The 21,519-nt window shown below is 40.4% G+C and overlaps 1 protein-coding gene across 1 annotated transcript in view; it reads right to left on the minus strand.

Moving 5' to 3' along the window:
* Positions 1–21,519, minus strand: part of ENOX2 (ecto-NOX disulfide-thiol exchanger 2) — a 282,851-nt gene that overhangs the window by 159,605 nt on the left and 101,727 nt on the right. Inside the window, exon 3 of the mRNA XM_052663092.1 lies at positions 11,909–12,052. The gene's annotated coding sequence lies outside the window, so the exon portion shown is untranslated. The remainder of the gene's footprint in view (positions 1–11,908; positions 12,053–21,519) is intronic.

A 21,519-nucleotide genomic window follows, 5' to 3' on the forward strand; every position in this document is an offset into this window, starting at 1 on the left:
AGGAATAAAAAAAAAAGGCCAGATTAGAAAACAGCTTGCCAGCAGAACCGCTATATTTGTATGGAATGATATTTAAATCAGCATCTGACAACAGTACGTAGTTATGACTCGTTGCCTGCTCAGACTTCATGCCAAGTTCTGAAGCAAATTCAGCACTTGGCATTCATTTCAGAGGGAAAGCCTTGTTCCTTGTTACACAAGCCTCTTAAAATCTCTATCTTGACAGATACAAAGGCCACTCATGCTGGGGATGCCCCTCACATTAGATGATTTGCATGATCTCCAGAAACTCATTTTGGGGAAAGAAGACACATTCTTAATTTGATCTCTCTTCTTCCCAGGGAACTCAACCAAGCATCTTCCAAAATTTTGCCCCCATCCCTCCAAAGCTTCCTTGATTGGCCAGAGGAATGAAGTTAACCTTCATTAACCTTACCCTGCTCTGAAATAAAATTCCATGAAAATGCCTTTACTCTTCATCCAATTATGCACTTGCACTCAATTTCTTCCTGGCTTAGTGCCCAACATATAATAGCCACTTAGTAAATGTTTGCTCTTATTTACCGAGTATTCACTATAAGCAGTCACTCTTTGATAGCACTCAGCATAATTACAAGCAATTATTTGTGTAATTATTTGCTTAATGAGTGTCTTCCTTACTAGACGGTGAACATCACAAGGCCAGGGTTGGAATTTGTCTTATTTACAGCTGTACTCTTAATACCTACCATGATGGTTCACACTTAAGACTCAATAAATATTCATTGAACAAAAGAACACCATGTACTAAGCACTGTTTCATCACCTTGTCATTTAATCCCCAAACAACCTGTACACTTGGTATTAAGACTTCTATTTTATAGGTGAAGAAACTGAGGCCCAAAGAGCTTCAATAATTTGTCTAATATCAGGGCCAGGATTCTGAGCATGTACTCTTAACCATGATTGTATCCTGCCTCCCTCTTTTTATGTACTGTTCTACATATGCAGATGACATCACCCTTATGGCAGAAAGTGAAGAACTAAAGAGCCTCTTGATGAAAGTGAAAGAGGAGAGTGAAAAAGTTGGCTTAAAGCTCAACATTCAGAAAACTAAGATCATGGTATCCAGTCCCATCACTTCATGGCAAATAGATGGGGAAACAGTGGAAACAGTGGCTGACTTTATTTCTTGGGGGGCTCCAAAATCACTGTAGATGGTGACTGCAGCCATGAAATTAAAAGACGCTTACTCCTTGGAAGGAAAGTTATGACCAACCTAGATAGCATATTCAAAAGCAGAGACATTACTTTGTCAACAAAGGTCCATCTAGTCAAGGCTATGGTTTTTCCAGTGGTCATGTATGGACATGAGAGTTGGACTGTGAAGAAAGCTGAGAGCCAAAGAATTGATGCTTTTGAAGTGAGGTGTTGGAGAAGACTCTTGAGAGTCCCTTGGACTGCAAGGAGATCCAACCAGTCCATCCTAAAGGAGATCAGTCCTAGGTGTTCATTGGAAGGACTGATGATGAAGCTGAAACTCCAATACTTTGGCCACCTCATGCGAAGAGCTGACTAATGTGAAAAGACCCTGATGCCGGGAAAGATTGAGGGCAGAAGGAGAAGGGGACAACAGAGGATAAGATGGTTGGATGGCATCATCGACTCAATGGACATGGGTTTGGGTAGACTCCAGGAGTTGGTGATGGACAGGGAGGCCTGGCGTGCTGCGGTTTGTGGGGTCGCAAACAGTCGGACACGACTGAGTGACTGAACTGAACTGAACTACTATATACTAACTGTAGCCTGAAAAAGTTTCATAAGTTTTCTAAGCCTCAGTTTTCTTATCTATAAACAAAGGAGAAAAAGGTATGTATTTTACAGATTTGTTATGAAGTTTGCTTGAATTTATATATGTAAAACACTTGGTTATAGAGGTTGGCATACAATCAATATTTCATAAAACCTGCTGCTCCTGTATTGTTATTGAATCAAATATGCAGAAGAAAGGGACTGGAGCTAGGGAATGCCACTTGCTGAAACCTGTCTCCCCTGCAAAATAGCACATTCCGTTTGAGCAGTCGGACACATCCAATGGCTTTCTGTGTCACTCTCATCAACCCTCACTTACCACATCCCATAAAACAGCTTGCACATGAAAGCTGCTTTTGCTTAAAATTCAAATGTAGGAGAAGCAAAATATTTTGAAGTTAATTCTATTACACAAGCAATTGCTCAATGGAAATACCACAGCCTGCATGGTTTAAGCTAAATAGCTCCTATTATCAAGGAAATTAAGATAGGAAAACAAAATCAAGACTGTCTCTCAATCCTTTTGAGGAAATTTCATCATCATGGACTTTTATTTCAATAGGTAGTAAAATGGATATTAGGAAATGTAGCAGAGAAAAAGAAAACTACAAATTAGGTGGTCACTTCTTTCTGTATTGAAATACATAGAGTGGTCAACATATACACAACTACTTTGTCACCTTCTGGTATACTGCTTCACTGTTACTTCAGTTCTTGACATAAGATGTTAGACATACTTTATCATAGAATACAGTATCCATGGTTTTGCTTTCTGTGGTTTCAGTTACCCGGGGTCAACTTTGGTTGAAAAATATTCAATGGAACATTCCAGAAATAAACAATCCATAAGTTTTAAGTGGCATCCTGTTCTGAGTAGCATGATGAAATCCCCCACTGTCCTGCCACACGAATCATCCTTTTGTCCAGTGTATCCCTCTTGTAAGTCACTTAGTAGCCGCCTAGGTTATCGAGTCAATTGTTGTGGTATCAGTAGTATTTGTGTTCAAGTAACCCTTACTTTACTTAATAGTGGCTGCAAAGTACAAGAGTAGTTATCCTGGCAATTTGGATATTCTCCTACTGTGCCTAATTTATAAATTAAACTTTATCATAGGTATACGCATGTATAGGGAAAAAAATACAGTATATGTAGGGATCGCTACTATCCCCAGTTTCAGTCATCCACTGGGGGATCTTGGAACATATCTCCATGGAAAAGTGAGGACTACTGCAATACAAATGGCCACCATTCTGAACCATAGTGGCCTAAGTACACCTAGTTGCTCAGATGCAATATGGGTAGCTGAATTGGTCCTTAAGCCTGGCTGCATAATGAAATAATTTTCCATGCCTTTAAAAAAACATTGATGCCTGGCTCTTCCTTAATTTCCATTCTGACTCAATTGATTTTTGACAATAACTTTAGAGCTATCCTGTCTGGGTTTGGGCCATATCTCCTCTACTTCTTTACTATTTGCACAAATTACTTAACTTCTCCGCATTTGTTTCTTTATCAGTAAAATGGGGATAATCATAGAGTTCCCATGAAAGTAAAATAATTTAACACATTTGAGATACTTAGAATAGCGTCTGGCACACTGGTAGTAGTAGTAATAAAGTATTTTAAGTATTACACTCTGGTGTCATGGAAGAGAAAGGAAGGCATGTAGAATCTGCAATCACATGTGAAATGACAACATTAAAATGGCAGCAAAGGTGTCTGTGTTTGAAATTCATGAAAATGGAATCTCCTCCCTGTAAGGTACTACTCTGAGGCAAAATCAGATGATAGAAAGTTGAATTCCATCTGGAATTTGTCTTGACTTTATATACGGAGAAGTAAAAATCTAAACATAACACACGGTGCTAGAACAACCCTGTTTTTTTGTACCTTGCAATGGTTTGTCATTGCTAGTTTCCCTTGGTTAAAAAAATTCTGAAAATAGAAAAATCCAAAGTCATATTTATCTGCAAATGGTGGAGGTTCTCATCACACTTGGCATCATTCCACAGGGAGGAGAGAACATCCTTTCTACTTGTGAGAGAGGACAGACAGTACTATAGAAACTTCTCTGGGCTTTCTCTCCACCCTTGCTTGCTCTTTGGCACAGGAGGAACATCCACTTATATGATTAGTAAGATTAGAATAAAAATAAGTGCTCATTTCTGGCTTAACCTCTTCATTCTGGCTCTTGGGTCAAAATGTCCTCAAGTTGAACATGACCCTTTCTCTCTTCTAAAGTGAGCAGCACTTAGGGCACAGGTACTGTTTTCCATTGGCAGGCCCAGAGGCCCATCTTGCTCTTAATTTCTAGCTTCCACTGAATTGTGACCTAGGGTATCACTCTCAATGACAATGATAAGGTAAATGGTCTGTTCTGCTGACTCAGTCTTCCCTATCTGCTGCTGCTGCTGCTAAGTCGCTTCAGTTGTGTCCAACTCTGTGCGACCCCATAGATGGCAGCCCACCAGGCTCCCCCATCCCCTGGGATTCTCCAGGCAAGAATACTGGAGTGGGTTGCCATTTCCTTCTCCAATTCATGAAAGTGAAAAGTCAAAGTGAAGTCGCTCAGTTGTGTCTGACTCTTCGCGACCCCACAGACTGCAGCCCACCAGGCTCCTCCGTCCTTGGGATTTTCCAGGCAAGAGTACTGGAGTGGGGTGCCACTGCCTTCTCCAGATCTTCCCTATCGGTGAGTATCAATGTAGAGATTTGGAGCAGGAGACGGTAGGAAGCTTCATTAGGCCTTAGGCCAAGTCATGTTCTTATAGCTTTACTTATAATAAAGTTGATGCTATATTTTGTTCCTCAAGTGGCTTTTCGTGTTTGCTCTCAGTTTGACTCAGAATTGAAAGGAGCAGAGCACTCACACTCGCAAACTCGACAAGCAGCAGTAGTAGCAACTATACAAGTAGTATCTGATAGTTTTCAAAACACTTTTCCCATTTGACAGAAGTAGCAACTGGAAAAGGCTTCTGTGATTTTCCCTAGGTCCAAAGACTTGCAAGCGGCAAATTGAGTACTAAACTCACAGTCTTCAGTGTTCTTCATATAACATGTCTAAGTATGCTTATTTCTCTCTGAGGCCAGTGAGGCTATGGAAGCCCATATAAACCTCAAAGTCAAGAACAACACTTGCTTTGATGACTTTACTAAGCTAACAGGAGAGAAACAACCTTTCCAAATCCAAGAATCCTTTTACTATGAAATTGGATTTTACTGACCTAAAACTGATTTTTATCAGACAAGTCTTTACCCTCAAAATTGAGAAATTGAAAGAGATCCTCTAGACAAAATTATGCGACAAAGCTTAAATAACAGATAAAACACGATTATGAATTTTTTTCCTATTTGGATGTAGTGGCCGTAGGGTAGGCTGGGATGGGGGAAACAAACTGTTCCCTGCCAAGTAAGCAGGTGTCACAAAGAGCTGCTTCTGTGATTTGCTGAGCTGCTGGACTTGTAGCTCTACAAAAGCAATTTCCTCATAGGTGTTTCCCAGATTCAAACTATTTTTCTAGTTTGAGATCAAAGGGCCCTTCCCTGTGTGGCAGAAAGAACAGATATGGGACCTATATACCACTGCGTTAGCTTGCTACAAATCATGCAATATTGGTACTACTAGCATGGAGGAAGGCAGCTCCTCTAGTTCACAGATAAACTTGCTTCAATACAAATGAATCAATCACATGCCATAGTCCTAGCCAACTTGAAATGATTATAAAGGTCTGGTAATAAGCAGTTCTGGTTCTGCTACTATTCATAATTAATCACATGACTTTAGAAAAGTCCCTTCTCTGGCTTTCAGTTTCTTCATTTGTGAAAATGATGGAGTTAGACAAGATTGCCTTCAACTCTGAAATACTATGACTCAACACCTATACCATTCGCGTCTATATTACCAACACATGAGGCTGACTCATACTTCAGGTCTGTGAGAGAACTTAGGAGGTACAAAGAAGTCACAAAATCATTCCAAAGCTATTCAGATGGTTGGAGCAAGTTAAGAGAGGTGTGTTTGCACTTTTCTATCTTGCATCTTCTGTGCCACGCTCAATCTCCCCTCCTCCGGACAGTCCTTGAAGATGAAAAATTTCACACTGAGTTTCTATCAGAACTGAGAAAGAAGACAGCTTACTTTTTGATCCCTAGTTATCAAGATACGGCTTTATTTTTTGAAACTGTAACCAGATAAAAACATCCAAAGGACTAAAGAAATTGAGTAGGGCTATTAGTCTACTCTTTTTCTTATTTTAATTCCATCTCAAGGAACAATAGGCTCGTCTTGCCTTTGGCAGTATAATAATTCAGCTGACATGCTAGAAATACCACACACCAAGATATAAAATGGTGGCATTTTCTCTCTTTAAAAACAATCAATGCTTTCATTTGTGGACTTCATAGTACATATGAAATAAAAGTCTTAGCCTTGTGAGGCTGAGGTAAATCAAAGGGCTGAAAGTGTCATTAAAAAGTTTCCTGGTTCATTGCCCCTCTTCTAGGTAAGAAAGGAACAAAAGTACTCTCAGGCAGATGAGTGTTGATCCCATTTTTATATTACTTTTCCAAGCAGGCTTAAACAACTTCCTCTGATAACTCATTCCAACATAGTTCTTCTTTATGTCTGACTGAACCTCTCCTTGTTAATTTAGTCTTGGCAGTGCTGGAACTGTTCACTGTCTTTTATATTGTCAAGTCTCATTCCAACTTCTAGGAATTCTAAAGGAAACCGTGAGAACTGAGTTAGGAGTCTATGATCAAGTTTAGAAACTGTCTGGAGGTCCTTAGAATATCCTAACATTCCTGGTGATACCACTCCATCTCAGTCAAAGTTATGTCTCCTCTCTGGTCATTAGCACCTCATCTGGAAAGTGAAATGAATATGAAAATATATTAAGAGAAAGAATCACAATATCAATGCAAATTGTCATTAAACTGAAGGGTCTTCCTGGAAAACTTGTACTCTTAGGGTTCAGTCATTGCAAATGGAAAATGGTTGAAGGCCCTTCTTTTCATACTGAGCTATTCATCATTCACATGAACTTTGGCAAAATTGCTTATTTTTGCCAGTATTAGGCATCACATAATTAAACGCAAACCTATCTTTCAATACAGAACTATGAGGGAAGGCAATAGAGGCAGGACCATGTCTACATCTGGACCATTCTGGTATCATAATTATCCCCAAGTTAGTTGCCCACTCTTTCAATGAGCTGGCATCTTATTAGAATGCCAGTGTACTGTGATGTTGATGCTTAAAACGGTGCATTTTATTTTAGTCATCATCTGGTTGGCCTTGCTGACTCATAGATTCTTCCACTTCAGTGGAAGTATTTGCGAAAAGGGTTGGTATTTCTGCTTCTACAAATCCAGGTGGATCTCAAGCCAGGAGACAGCTGGTATCTCCTGGATAGGAACTTGGCACTACAATTTGTCAAGGGTTTAAAATGTTTCTAACTCTTTGGCCATAGAGAACCATGTGAATAAGCGGACTCACCACAATCTTAGAAAATCTGTGCAGCTGCAGCATCACCAGGAAACATTTCCATGGGGAAAAGGTGAAATTTGAGAGCAAACACACTGAAGAATTCTGAAGTCACCTTAAGAGTGCAAAGCAGCCAGATCCACATAGAAAGAGTTTATGGCCAAATACACACTAATATATAATTCAGGTTATGGATCTACTTCACAGAGGAGTTGGGACAGGACACCCAAATTCCAGCTGTCAGTTTCCCTTGGGCACATGTGAAATTTCATCCAGTTAAGAGGAAAAGATTCCATTAGGGTCAGTATCTGTTTCACAAGCACACAGATGCAATGTGTGGTTGCTCTAGGGATATAATCTCATGAATGTCTGGAGTCTGATCTTTAGGGACGAGTGAGGCAGTCACTTAATCAACATTAGATACTGAGTGCCTAGCTTGTGCACAGGTCTGCCCTGTGAGTGACAAGAGAATAACGGAGAATACTAAGGCAAAGGGAAAGTAATTCTTCTGCCAGATATTTGATCAGTCAACAAACATTTCTTTAACATCTATTGTAGGCAAGACTGTATCTCTGCCAAAAAGCATATGGCACAGGGGCCCTTCCAATCAGGGGCTGATGACTGAGTTGAAAAGTTAAGATACATTAGTATGAACAAATAGCCAATAGTCCAAGGTGGTCTATAATCAGTGGCAGGTGATTCATATGAATATAATGACCAAGGAGTTTCAGAGGTATGAGTGAATAATTCTAACTAGGATGCCCCAGAAGGCTTCCTGGAGAAGGTATGACTTGTAATAGGTGCTGTCCCTTGGAAATGATTTTGACATGTGAAAGAAGAGGACAAGCATGCCAGGCAAAGTAAATGGCATGAGCAAGGTCCCGAAGTAGGCAGGCCCATTGCCTATTTGGAGCAAGGTACCAGACAATCTTGGTGGAAACAGAAAACTTGTTGGGGGAGTAGCTGAAAAGAAGGGACAATGGGATCTCCACCTTTGAAGGGATCCTAGAGATGATCAAATCCAAGTGCTGCTCACCTTACTCTCAACAAACACAGCTTTCCCTAGTGTGCCACCAATGCTTACTATGCATTTTAGTAACAGACCCAGACTCCTAACATCTACAGACACAATAAAAAAGTAGTTAGAGAAAAGCTTTGGAGTTGCAGGTCTAGTCAAACCACTTGCTAAATGCTCATTCTTAGGAAAGTTTATTCATCCTTTATTTCTTTACCTATAAATGTGGATAATAGTGCGAGCATACTTAGTTGCTCAGTCGTGTCTGACTCTTTGCAACCCCATGGACTGTAGCCCGCCAGGCTCCTCTATTCACGGGATTCTCCAAGCAAGAATACTGGAGTGGTATCTTCTCCACCCCGGGATCAAACCTGGGTCTCCTGCATTGCAGGCGGATTCTTTACCATCTGAGCCACAAGGGAAGCCCGTGGATAATGGTATACTCACGTAAAGCAGAGGCAGGAAGAAAAGGAGAAAGAATGCCTGCAAGAGTTGGAAAAGGAAGAGGGATGTGCAAAGTGTATTGCTAAGGAAAGCAGAAGTGGAAAGAATTCAAGCAAGGTGAGGTTGTTAACAGCATAAAATGAAGCAAACAGGTCAAGGTAGCTGAGGCCTGTCAAAGGGCCACTGACTGTGACAATTTGGAGGTTGCTGGCGACCTTTAAGAGATCAATTCTAGTATAAAAAGGGAGAGGCAGTTTGTAGAAAAGGGTGAGGTATGAGGGGTGGGAAAGGAAGAACAGAATGTACAGTGAGGAACCAGAGCTGCAAGCATGGGACTCTCCATCATGTGTAGTGATAGAGAGGGAGAGAGAGAGTTTTGATTCAAAGAGGTCACAGGGTTGAGCAATGTAATGGCTGCATAAGTACCTCAGCTTAGAACTGAAATGGCTGGTAGCCCCTGGCTTTCCTTCTTGCTAGGATGCAGGCAATGGTGATAAAAGAAGCAGAAGTTCCTACTCGCAAAATATATTCCCTCTTCCTTTTGTCTAGAACTGCATAGAAGAAAATACCCTTATAAAACAATCTGCTCATTTATAATACCATAAGATTGCCAGCTGAACAATTATGAGACTCTTTGTATAGTAAAATATCATTAATTTGGACTACATTAATTTAGAATTTGTGGTAATTTAACCTGGGCTGGAGTTACCACTGTACTATTATACTTACAAAGAAAGGGTTCACTAAGGAAATAGTGTGAAAAAGATTACAAGGGAGATAATAGAGCCTGCCAGGGGCCTAGTTCACCTATTTTTAAGAACATACTGTTTTTTAAGAGCTTACCCATATTCATTATTTGAATGCAAATTGATTCTGCTAATTATAGGTTAACATAATCTACTGCTAAAATCCTATATCTGCAACAGTTACTTTGCTCTCACTGAGTATGCTCATTAGGAATAAAACTGCGATTCTTTAAAAGTCGGTTCACAATTCAGATTAATACATGCCCCTTTTCTCCACCCTCATGAGCTAACCAGTGTTCCGGAGGTATTATTCTAAACCAGCACATCACTCACCATGAACACAGTGGAAAAACTAGGTGATCAAAAAAAGGCGTCAGAGCAGCCAAAATAGATGTTTTAAAGTTGATGCCCTAAATCTTGTATCTCTCTCCATAGCAGGTTCTCTCACAGGTGATTTAACTCTTACTTAACATATTCATTTAACACACTGACCTGGAGATCTTGCTTGTTTTTTTTTTTTATTTTTAAGTTTGTAACTGATTAGAAGGAGAAAAGAGGCTGTTACAGAAGGGACAGTCAGAGAACTAGAGATGAGTGCAGGCTGCAGAAAGGAGACAGGACGTGGATAAAATGGTGCTGATGTGGCTGTAATAACTAAAAAGCCACTACAGTCTAGGACAGCTTAAAGTTAAAAGATTTATATTCCTTAGTAAACCCAAAAAAGTATAATAGAGTATTGTAGCACAGTTCAGTTCAGTTCAGTCGCTCAGTCATGTCTGACTCTTTGCAACCCCATGGACTGTAGCACGCCAGGCTTCCCTGTCCATCACCAACTCCCAGAGCTTACTCAAACTCATGTCCATCACCGTACAATGACTAATGACTGGAATTTTGCATTTAAATGGTCAAGCAAAGTTTAGATTATGTTGAATATATGACTTAAAAAGACAGATGTTACACAGACACAATTTGTATTCACAATGTTAACCTAAAAATGTGAAATGTATTGATGTTTAAAACAATGAAGTTTGTAATATTATCATATAAAAACAAAAAAGCAACATTTATGAAGGGATTTATTAAGGGAGGAAGTGTGTGCAGATTCCAAGCTAAACAATTTATCTAATTTCACTCAACTCTATTAATAATGTTAAGAGGTTTTAGTGCCATTTTTAACATTACAGTTGAAGAAATTGAAAGTCAGAGAGGTTAAGAAATCCACCAGCAGCCACAGACAGAGAGAGCTAGGATTACAACTCAAGCCATTTCCTTAGCTGTATACCATGCCTTTCCAAAAAAAACCAAAAAACAAAAAAAATCACACTTTTCTTGAGGGCTCTAGATAGCTAATGATTTACTGTATTTTTGTTTTCCAAACTTGTATTGAACAAATATCTTGATTTATAAGCAGAAAGACCTATGATCTAAGAGTCAGGTATGATGTTGTATGTTTGTAAACATGCTCCATTTTATAAGGTGAATGTGAAAGTAATAGTAAAAAACAGAATGAAACAAAACTCCAAACCCCATGCGCATGTCTATTAGGTCTATGTTAAAATCTCAGATCAGTCTCTATGGATTACAGATTCTATTTTCAAACGAATAGCCAAGTAACAAAGAGATGAAATTTTAAAAATATTTTCCCTTACTTTAATATTTATATTAATATTTTAACATTTAATCACTTAATATTTGAAGTGATCAGTGAAGATCTGGTTCTCCCATTTCCACCCCTCTACTTGTTTTGGAGAAATATAACATGCGACTAGGCCAACAGAGCATGAACGATGGCGGTAATTGCAGGGGAGGCTAAAAATTCAGTTAGCTGTTATACAGGATTTTGAACAATCTGTTCATCAGCTGTTCTAAGAGAGCTATGAGGGCATGGAACACATGCGGGCATGGTGTGTGCTGGGGGGAACAGGGGTGGGGTGGGGGGATGCAAATATAGGCAGTTATCCACATGAGAAGTACAAGTGATGGTTCCTACTACTTGTACATACAAAGAAAGATGTACAGTGACATCATTCACTCATGTAATTCTTTCTGCATTAATCGAATGTTTTTTATTCACCTCTTCTTGTCTTAAGCCTATCCATTCAAGGGCCAGCTACAGATGCCACGTCTGCTTTGAAGTGTTCCATGATGCCCAAAGCTGATTGAAACTCGTCCCCTGTTTGTGCTCCCACAGGTTTGCTTCCCTTTTACACATTTACCACAGCAGTACTCTCGTTTATGATTGGAGTTATTTAAGTATGTGCTTTTTCCTCCCTCTATTCCACCATGAATTCCTTGAGGGCAGGGGCCTCTTTCTCATTTCTATAGCTCCTACAAAACCTAGACCAGTGCCCACCACCATACAAGGCTCTGGGACAGTGTTGACTCAGCGGCACTGGCCTAAGAGCATGGATTATTGCCTAGCTTACCTGAAGGAGCATTTGTTCTCTTTCTTTTCTTGCTTGACTCCCCTCCATTCTCAATGAGGCCTTCTGTGACCAGAGGGCCACTGGCACTACCAAACTGCAGGGGCTCGTTGTTGTTGGCAGGGTCAAAGGGCAGCTGGTTCAAGCCTAAAGAAGAAAAAGAAAGCCAAAATCCAGACTCCATTAAGGACTGGGATGTCTCTAGGTTTTATTGTATGAGCCACTAGAGGGAAACTGTCTATCTTAAAAGCTTGGCAGTAATAGGTGAATTCCGTAAAGCCAATTAGTTGCCCTCTGCCATTTTTACAGATCTTGTTGATAAGCACAGAATTAAAATATAGGGTTATAAGACTCTGTCTTTTGTAAGAGCTGCAGCTCTGTCATTTGTAAGATCCTTCCTGTTTCTTGGAAATTAACGTTTATGACCATAAATAACATTATGGCTATCACTTCCCTGAAAGAGAGTGCTGTGTGCTAAGTTGCTTCAGTCATGTCCAACTCTTTGTGACCCTATGGACTGTAGCCCCTCCAGGCTCCTCTATCCATGGGATTCTCCAGGCAAGAACACCGGAGTGGATTGCCATTTCCTTCTCCAGGGGATCTTCCTAACCTAGAGATTGAACCCACGTCTCTTACATCTCCTGCAGTAGGAAGCAGGTTCTTTACCACTAGCACCACCTGGGAAGCCTAAAGAGCTAGGACCCTCTTTAAATATGGCTATGGATGGACCTACTCTTTCTTTGAAAAGTTTGGTCACATATTTTTTAGATTATCTCTTGACATTTTTTTCCTTTCTTTCATTGCGAGGGTTGTTGAATAGATGCAGATATAACATTAGACTGTGTGTGTGTGTGCTTAGTCACTCAGTTGTGTCTGACTCTATGCGACCCCCTGGATTGTAGCCCACCTATCCTGGTGTTAAAGTCACTGCCAACAATAATATAAGGATTTCCAAAAAAGAAGACTACAAGCAAACCAGAAAAGGAAACAAAGATATAAAACTTGCAAGGGAGTTATTTAGTAGTTGGAATGATGGGAAATTACAAGCCAGGTTTGGGTAGTATTAATCCCATTCTCTTCAAATGATCTCAGAGCATGGTCACTTTACTACTCGCTACTGCACAATATAAAATGGCAAAAGGCATTTTTTATTGCCAAGTCTTATATGTTTCAGTCAGGGGTGAACAGAGATAGTTTCTTACTCCTCTGGCAGCAGCACCTGGAATTTAAAGTGTTTCCATTAAAGCTTCATGAAATGTGGAATCAAGAGCTTTGTTAAAAAAAAAAAATTAAAAAAAAAAAAGAGCTTTGTTAAAAACCCAAAGTTAGGTGATCTTTCCTAAGTCTTTTATCTACTGGTCCTCTAATCCTATCAAAAGAGGAATCAAGTTCCCTTGCTATGGTTCACTCTTTACCTCTCAATTTTTCTATAGCCCACAGCTGTACAATTTTTAAGGAAATGTTGTAAAATGTCAATGAAAATTTGGAATCCAGTCAGCTAAATGTCAACCAAATTTCAGTAAAATGAATGTTAAGGTGCTAACAAAATGGCTTCACATTCTTGTTTTTAATGAAAAGTATCTCTATGCTGTTTTCAGCCCATGGAATAAATACCATTTGTTCTGCAATCAGATTCCACTTGGAACACCTCCATTAAAATGTCTTCTGGGACTTGTCAAACATTTTCCTTTACATCATCTGAGTAACTAAGCAAAAAAAAACATAAAAACTTGCTTCTGTATCTTAACTCAACCATTCACTGCATCCTATCCATGTCCTATTAAGTCCCTACCATGACCAGAACTAAAGAAACAAACACCAATTGCTATCTGGCTCAGACTGTAAAGAATCCAGCTACAGTGCAGGAGACCCAGATTCAATTCCTGGTTTGGGAAGATCACCAGGACAAAGAAGTGGCAACACACTCCAGTAGTGTTGCCTGGAGAACGCCATGGACAGAGGAGCCTGGTGGGTTACAGTCCAGGGGGTCACAAAGAGTTGGACACGACTGAGCACCTAACACTAACACTAGAAAACATTCAGATCATGACCAAGACTATTTTCAAAGAAGATTAGTTTTTATATAATTTACAAATGAATGTATTTCTTGCACTTGAATAGTCATAGAGTCCAATATGATTAGTGTACTATTCTGAGACTTTTCTTGGTATTTCTTTCTGCGATATCAGGCTGATCAAAACAAGTTCCATGGAAGACAGAATATTATAGTGGAAACAATATATGCTTCGAAGCCTGAGAGATTGGGGTTCAAATCCTGGCTCTATCATTTACTATCTGGGTGTGCTGTGCTTAGTTGCTCAGTCGTGTCCGACTCTCGGCAACCACATGGACTGTAGCCCATCAGACTCGTCTCTCCATGGGGATTCTCCAGAATACTGGACTGGGTTGCTGTGTTCTCCTCCAGGGGACCTTCCCAATTCAGGGATTGAACCCAGGTCTCCCGCATTGCAGGCAGATTCTTTACCGTCTGAGCCTCCAAGGAAGCCCATAAATACTAGAGTGGGTAGGCTATCCCTTCTCCGGGGGAATCTTCCTGACCCAGGAATCGAACCAGGGTCTCCTGCATTGCAGGCGGATTCTTTACCAGCTGAGCTACCAGGGAAGTCCTATCTGGGTAGCTTCTGGCAATTTATGTGATTGCCCTTAGTCTTACCTTCATAATGTGTAAAAGCGGAATGATAACACTTCACAGGGCTGTTGCAAAGATAAGCAAACATATATATATATATATATTCTAGGGCTTTCCTGGTGGCTCAGAGGTTAAATTAAAACAAACTTTTCCCCGGCAAGTTTGAAGTTTGTAAGTAGCTCTTCTAAGGAGGATCTGTCTCTCTTTCTCTCCTATAGCCATATCTCCAGCATCTTGGTGCTTAGCACCATGCCTGGCACATAGTGAGTGTTGAAGGAATGAATTCTCAATAGGGTGGGGTAGCTGACTCATTCTATGAACTCATATAGTTAGAATAAAGAATTAATGACACAGTTTAAAAGTTCTGATGTTGATTATATCAATATTACTTAAAATAATTAAATTTCAAATGCATCTCCATCATTTGAATACTATATTACAGGATGGTAAAATCTTGATGCTTTTGAACTGTGGTGTTGGAGAAGACTCTTGAGAGTCCCTTGGACTGCAAGGAGATCCAACCAGTCCATTCTGAAGGAGATCAACCCTGGGATTTCTTTGGAAGGAATGATGCTAAAGCTGAAATTCCAGTACTTTGGCCACCTCATGCGAAGAGTTGATTCATTAGAAAAGACTCTGATGCTGGGAGGGATTGGGGGCAGGAGAAGAAGGGGACAACCGAGGATGAGATGGCTGGATGGCATCACTGACTCGATGGACGTGAGTCTGAGTGAACTCTGGGAGTTGGTGATGGACAGGGAGGCCTGGCGTGCTGCTATTCATGGGGTCGCAAAGAGTCGGACACGACTGAGCAACCGAACTGAACTGAACTGAACTGAAAATCTTGATTCAAAGGAATGCATGGGATTAGGACGTTCTTATTAATAATGGTTAATCAGAAGAATTTTTTCTTTTGCATTTGATAATTTCATAGAATAATATATTAGTCCATTTTTCTGCCTTATTAAGTAGATGACTGAGGATCTTACAGAGCTTCAGAACTATGAGCTGTAAAAGGAGGCTAATAACACTAACTCATGGGACTGTTAAAAATAAGATTATGTGACATGTATGTGGAACATTCTGCATCACCTCTGGCATATAGCAGATGCTCAATAAATATTAACTGCTAATTTCCATTTACAACGTCTTGAATTTTTGACATAGAATGTGAGGAGATTGGTCTGAATTTGCCCTCCAAGGATATACCTTACTTTCATCATTGAACCTTTTATTGCTGTTTGTACTGTTTTCTCAAAACTGAAGGAGTCCAAGAACAAAATCTGATGAATTACATGTATTTAGTTGTAGACATTTGACTGTAATTGTTCTTCCCTTTTATTTACTCCCAGATGATAACTTTAAGGACTTAAGTATTTTGTTCCCTGTACTAATGTACAGACTTTTGTTTGGCACTGAATAAGACTGAGATTTCTAGTACTTTCTGTGTATCCACCTCATAAATGATTCAAATATATGAAAATTCTGATAATGTAGCACACCATCTCAGCCTTGTTACTTATAGAAAAAGATCTCATATCAAGGAGAGACATCCCACCCAGAAGGCTCATCCACTGAATACAAATCCACATTTTACCTTATCCAAAATCCAATACAGTCTCCAAAGATTCGTAGTTCAAGAACAAGAGCTATAGACATAGCAAATTCCTATGACACTAGCGCTTCTTAGCTACTCTTATTGTACTGTTTCATTCCTCCTTTAAGTGGCATTAAATCAACCTATAAATCAGTAAATCAATAGGTACTTTTAGGATCTTTTCTGTGTCATGTATATGTGATCTACTTTGAGTGTGTATGTTAGTCACTCAGTTGTGTCCGACCCTTTGCAACACCATGGACTGTAGCCTGCCAGGCTCCTCCATCCAGGGGGATTCTTCAGACAAGAATACTGGAGTGGGTAGCCAGCCATTCTCTTTTCCAGGGGATCTTCCCGACCCAGAGTCTCCTGCATTGCAGGTGGAGTCTTTACCATCTGAGCCACCAGGAAAGCCCAATCCACTTTGAGAGTGCTATTTTAAATAAAATAGCCCCGTTAAAACTATCTAAATTCTAGAAGGAAAATCACCACCACTTAATTTTTAAGAATTCTTATTGTAGAAATTTCAGTTATGGCTTCAACATAAAGTATTAGCAATTATGTTATTTTAATTCTCACCCAAACTACAGAATTTATCTTTAAATCTCTTATGGAAACTATTTCTACCATTTTTCTTCTAGACATGATGGAACTATTAGATAAGGAAGATATTAGGAAAATATTAGATAAGGAAGAAACTTTCTTTTTCTGCACCATGCAGCCCACAGCAGCGAAAGCACAGAGTTCTAACCACTGAACCAGCAGATTTCCTAGGAAGAAACTTTCAGGGCTATCTAGTTCATTCTTCTATGCAAAGCAGGAATCTTATCTATAGATATCCTGACAGGCCTAAATCCAGGGAGTACTTCTTAGCCTGGGGGCCATTCCTTGCTATGCTCTGAGGAATTCAGCTTGCTTTCCTTACCTTTATAAAAGCTATCACTTATTCTGTTTGGAGGGTTCTTTTCATCTCTCCCAAACTGTGTGTGAAGTAGGATACGAGTGTGCGTGTGTGCTGAGTCACTTCAGCTGTGTCCGACTCTTTGCGACCCTATGGACCATAGTCTGCCAGGCTACTCTGTACATGGGGATTCTCCAGGCAAGAATACTGGAGTGGGTTGCCATGCCCTCCTCCAGGGGATCTTCCCAATCCAGGAATTGAACCCGCATCTCTTATGTCTCCTGAATTGCAGGCAGGTTCTTTACCACTAGTGATACATTTTGTTCAATTGTTAACTTGCTTAATGCCCCTAAAATGAGCACATGACATGTCTAACTTTTTATGGACTCTACTGATAATCACTGAAAGAAAAACAAATGAGGGAGTCACCAACAATTAACAGAACAAAAAATGTTCTAAAGTCTTATAAATTTCTCATAGCATTTGACCTTTCATTCCTGAGGATAACGTTAGTAAAACTTTGATCCTTGCTCATTCATTTCTCTTCCCATCTTGTCTCCGGAGCGCCTAAGTCTACAAAATATACAGTTTGTCTAAAAGGAAGCATGGATTGATAAAGGAAAATAGATAATAAACACCAGTGTTATAGATTTCTGCTATTTTATCTTAAGTTCACAGTTAAACAAGTCCATGTGGTAATGTAATCTCATCTAAAACCAGGTTGACAGGTTTAGACAGTTGACCAGCTGTTACTTCATGTCATGTCAAAATATAGATTCTCTGACTTCATAACACATATGAGGCCACTTTAGAAAGTACACATATTGTGGAAGGGTGGGGAGAGGGTCCTTGTAGAATGACATTTATTATCCAATGGAACCAGGGGATGAAACATCTTGGAATGAAGTGTGGTTCCCAGTGAATTGTCCAGTCTGCAGGTCAAGGAGTTCACATGCAATGATGTCTGCAATACAGATGCAAATGATTTCTGGGCTTTGTGGAAAGCACTGAAGAATTTCCATGATTCTTCTCAAAGAAGATCAATGATCTCTTTGTGCCCAGCTGCTGTAATAGTCACTGCCACAATTTACTTTACAGAGCTTTCTACTATCAGGTCAAATTAGGACTAACCTTCTTGAAGCAATCTAACACTTTTAATGATTGCCCCAGGTTACAGCACCAAAATGTGACCCAGTGGGTCCCTGCCACTTCCCATTTGCAGCTGCAGCCCACAGACTTAAGGTGGTTCAACCTTAGCAAAAAGAAATACAATTCTACTCTGGACTAGTTCTCTTTAAAAGAAAATGGTCAGGTCTTGAGAAATCTAGTAAATTCAATTCAAGGAGGCAATCTCCAGACAGACATCAATGTTGAAAAAACAGAATATCAGTTTTTGGCAAAAGGAGCATTATAGCTAATTTGTGCATAAAACGAATCTATGTAACCTGAGTCCTATTTTCCAGTTGACTTCAGTTTTAAATCAGATATGGGACTCCATGGTAAAGGGGGAAAGAGGGTCTCCAAATTACTTTTTAATTTAAAATTCTTGAAGTAAGGGGGTAGAATAATAGCCAGGCCTTTGAGGTGCTGGCAGGTGCTTTTGTAGGATTTATCCATCCCTAGGAGCCTCTCCTCCTTCCTTAGTTGTGGCCTAAAAACCTCAGACTCCACATTTTAAACTCTTGCTACCCAGCAATTCCACCTGCTACTTCTGAGGGAATATTTACAATTTCTAAAAAGATTTGGACTGCAATATCACACTCCAGCCACAGGGGTTAGCAGCCAAAACAAATGAACATTTCTCAGCTCCAGGTCTTAGCTGGTGTCAAACAAATGAAACCTACTTTGTCAAGTTTGAGAGTTCAATATTCTGTATAACTGGTTTAGCTGAAGCAAGGGTAGCTGTAAAAGATGAATGGGAAAGTGAAGGGAATGGAGAAGCAAGGAGAAAGAAAATGGCCAAAGTCCTCTTCTGCTAAGGAGCCTGCATGCATGGTGGTAAGCATAAGCACTTTCAGAGCCAAAATGATGCTTAAGTCACCTTTTTCAAGGTGTGATGCAGATGACAGGTGGATTTTTAAGGACGGTGATCCTCCAAGCATGTTTTAATGACTCCCCAAACTCCTTAGTCAAGTCCTTCCTAATAAATAAGGCCCTGCCACTCTGAGCCTTGTCTCCTGTGATGCCCCAGCTTGTTCTCTATTCAATACTTCCTGAACTCTAATGGTCACACATGTTCCCCAGGGATCTTGTTAGAATGCAGATTTTGATTCAATAAGTCTGGGTTGTGTTCTGCTTTTCTAACAAGTTCCCAGGTGATGCTGATCCTGCTAGTGTGGGGTATCACAGTTTAGGTAGAAAAGGCTGACACTCTAGCAAAATGGGACTACGAAGCATTCACTGACGGAGAAGGCAATGGCAGCCCACTCCAGTACTCTTGCCTGGAAAATCCCATGGACGAGGAGCCTGGTGGGCTGCAGTCCATGGGGTCGCTAAGAGTCAGACATGACTGAGCGACCTCACTTTCACTTTTCACTTTCATGCATTGGAGAAGGAAATGGCAACCCACTCCAGTGTTCTTGCCTGGAGAATCCCAGGGACGGGGGAGCCTGGTAGGCTACCATCTATGGGGTCACACAGAGTCAGACACGACTGAAGCAACTTAGCAGCAGCAGCATTCACTGAATCATTCCAGTTCTTTCCTACTTCCACAGTTTTGGCTCACAGTGCTTCTCCACCTACCTCCTGATTCCTAACCTTCAAAAGACTATCCTTCCTTTCAGGTTTGTCTCAGATGCTATTTCCTTCATGATGCCTTCTCCCATCCACTTCCACCCAACCCAATACATACACAGCAATGGGGCAGGGCCACCAGGGAAACCACCATTCATTGACTGTGAAGAATGTGCAACAGCTAGGACATGGAAGCAACCTTGATGTCCATCAGCAGACAAATGGATAAGGAAGTTGTGGAACATATACGCAATGGAATATTACTCAGCTATTTAAAAAAGAACACATTTGAAGCAGTTCTAATGAGGTCGATGAAACTTGAGCCTATTATACAGAGTGAAGTAAGTCAGAAAGAGAAACACCAATACTGTATATTAACGCACACATATGAAATTTAGAAAGATGGTAATGACAACCCTATATGCAAGACGGCAAAAGAGACACAGATATAAACAACAGACTTTTGGACTCTGTGGGAGAAGGCGAGGGTGGGATGATTTGAGAGAATAGCATTGAAACATGTATATTACCATATGTGAAACAGATGATCAGTGCAAGTTCAATGCATGAAGCAGGGCACTCAAAGCCAGTGCTCTGGGACAACCCAGAGGCATGGGGTGGGAGGAAGGTGGGAGGGGGGTTCAGGATGGGGGGACACATGTACACCTGTGGCTGATTCATGTCAATGTGTGGCAAAAACCACCACGATATTATAAAGTAATTAGCCTCCAATTCAAATAAATTGAAATTTAAAAAAGAATGTGTCCTGCCTTATATTCTTTATCCCACTCTTCTATTTTCTAGTTATTATTCCCATTTACAACAAAGAAAGGTAAATTTACAGAACTTTAATTTCCCAAGGTCACACAGCTAATAAGCAGTATTACTAATAAACACCATTCTGACCTTCCTCAGGTCTTAATCTGCACTCTTTCTATGCATACTTGTGTTATAGTTCTCTGAGTATTTGTCTTAGTCTCCTTTCCCTCCTGCCTTAGCACATCACCACTAAGTTGTAAACTCTGTGAGGACAGGCTTTATGCCCCAGTCATATTTTAAAATCTCTCCTTATTCAAAATGCCTGGCGTGGTACCTTGTACAATATTATACAGACTCCAGAAATATGTACAGAACTGAACTCAGCTACAGTTTTGGGTACAAGAGTTGTGTTGCCTACCCTAGATGCCAAGCAACTGGCTGCTAGGGCTGCTATGAAAGGAGAAAGAAATATGGTTTGGGGAGTTAATTCAGCATTCCTCATATCCCCTCTACCCAGTCCAGTACTCTTGCCTGGAAAATTCCATGGACAAGGAGCCTGGTGGGCTGCAGTCCATGGGGTCGCGAAGAGTTGGACACGACTGAGCGACTTCACATTCACTTTTCACTTTCATGCATAGCAGAAGGAAATGGCAACCCACTCCAGTGTTCTTGCCTGGAGAATCCCAGGGACAGGGGAGCCTGGTGGGCTGCCGTCTCTGGGGTCGCACAGAGTTGGACATGACTGGAGCGACTTAGCAGCAGCAGCAGCAGCAGCATATCCCCTCTATCCTAGGATCCTTGATGACTCTTTGGGGAGTGGTGATAGACTATCTATCAAACACTGTACTCCTGAATACAACTCTGCATAACTTCACTTTCCCTTTCCAAGTAGCAAAACAGTCCTTCTACCGACTAAGACCTCTTTATAAGAAACCACTATAATAGAAACCCCATATACGGATCTTCTCTTAATA

The sequence above is a fragment of the Budorcas taxicolor genome, chromosome X, assembly GCF_023091745.1.
Source record: "Budorcas taxicolor isolate Tak-1 chromosome X, Takin1.1, whole genome shotgun sequence".
Lineage (NCBI taxonomy): Eukaryota > Metazoa > Chordata > Mammalia > Artiodactyla > Bovidae > Budorcas > Budorcas taxicolor.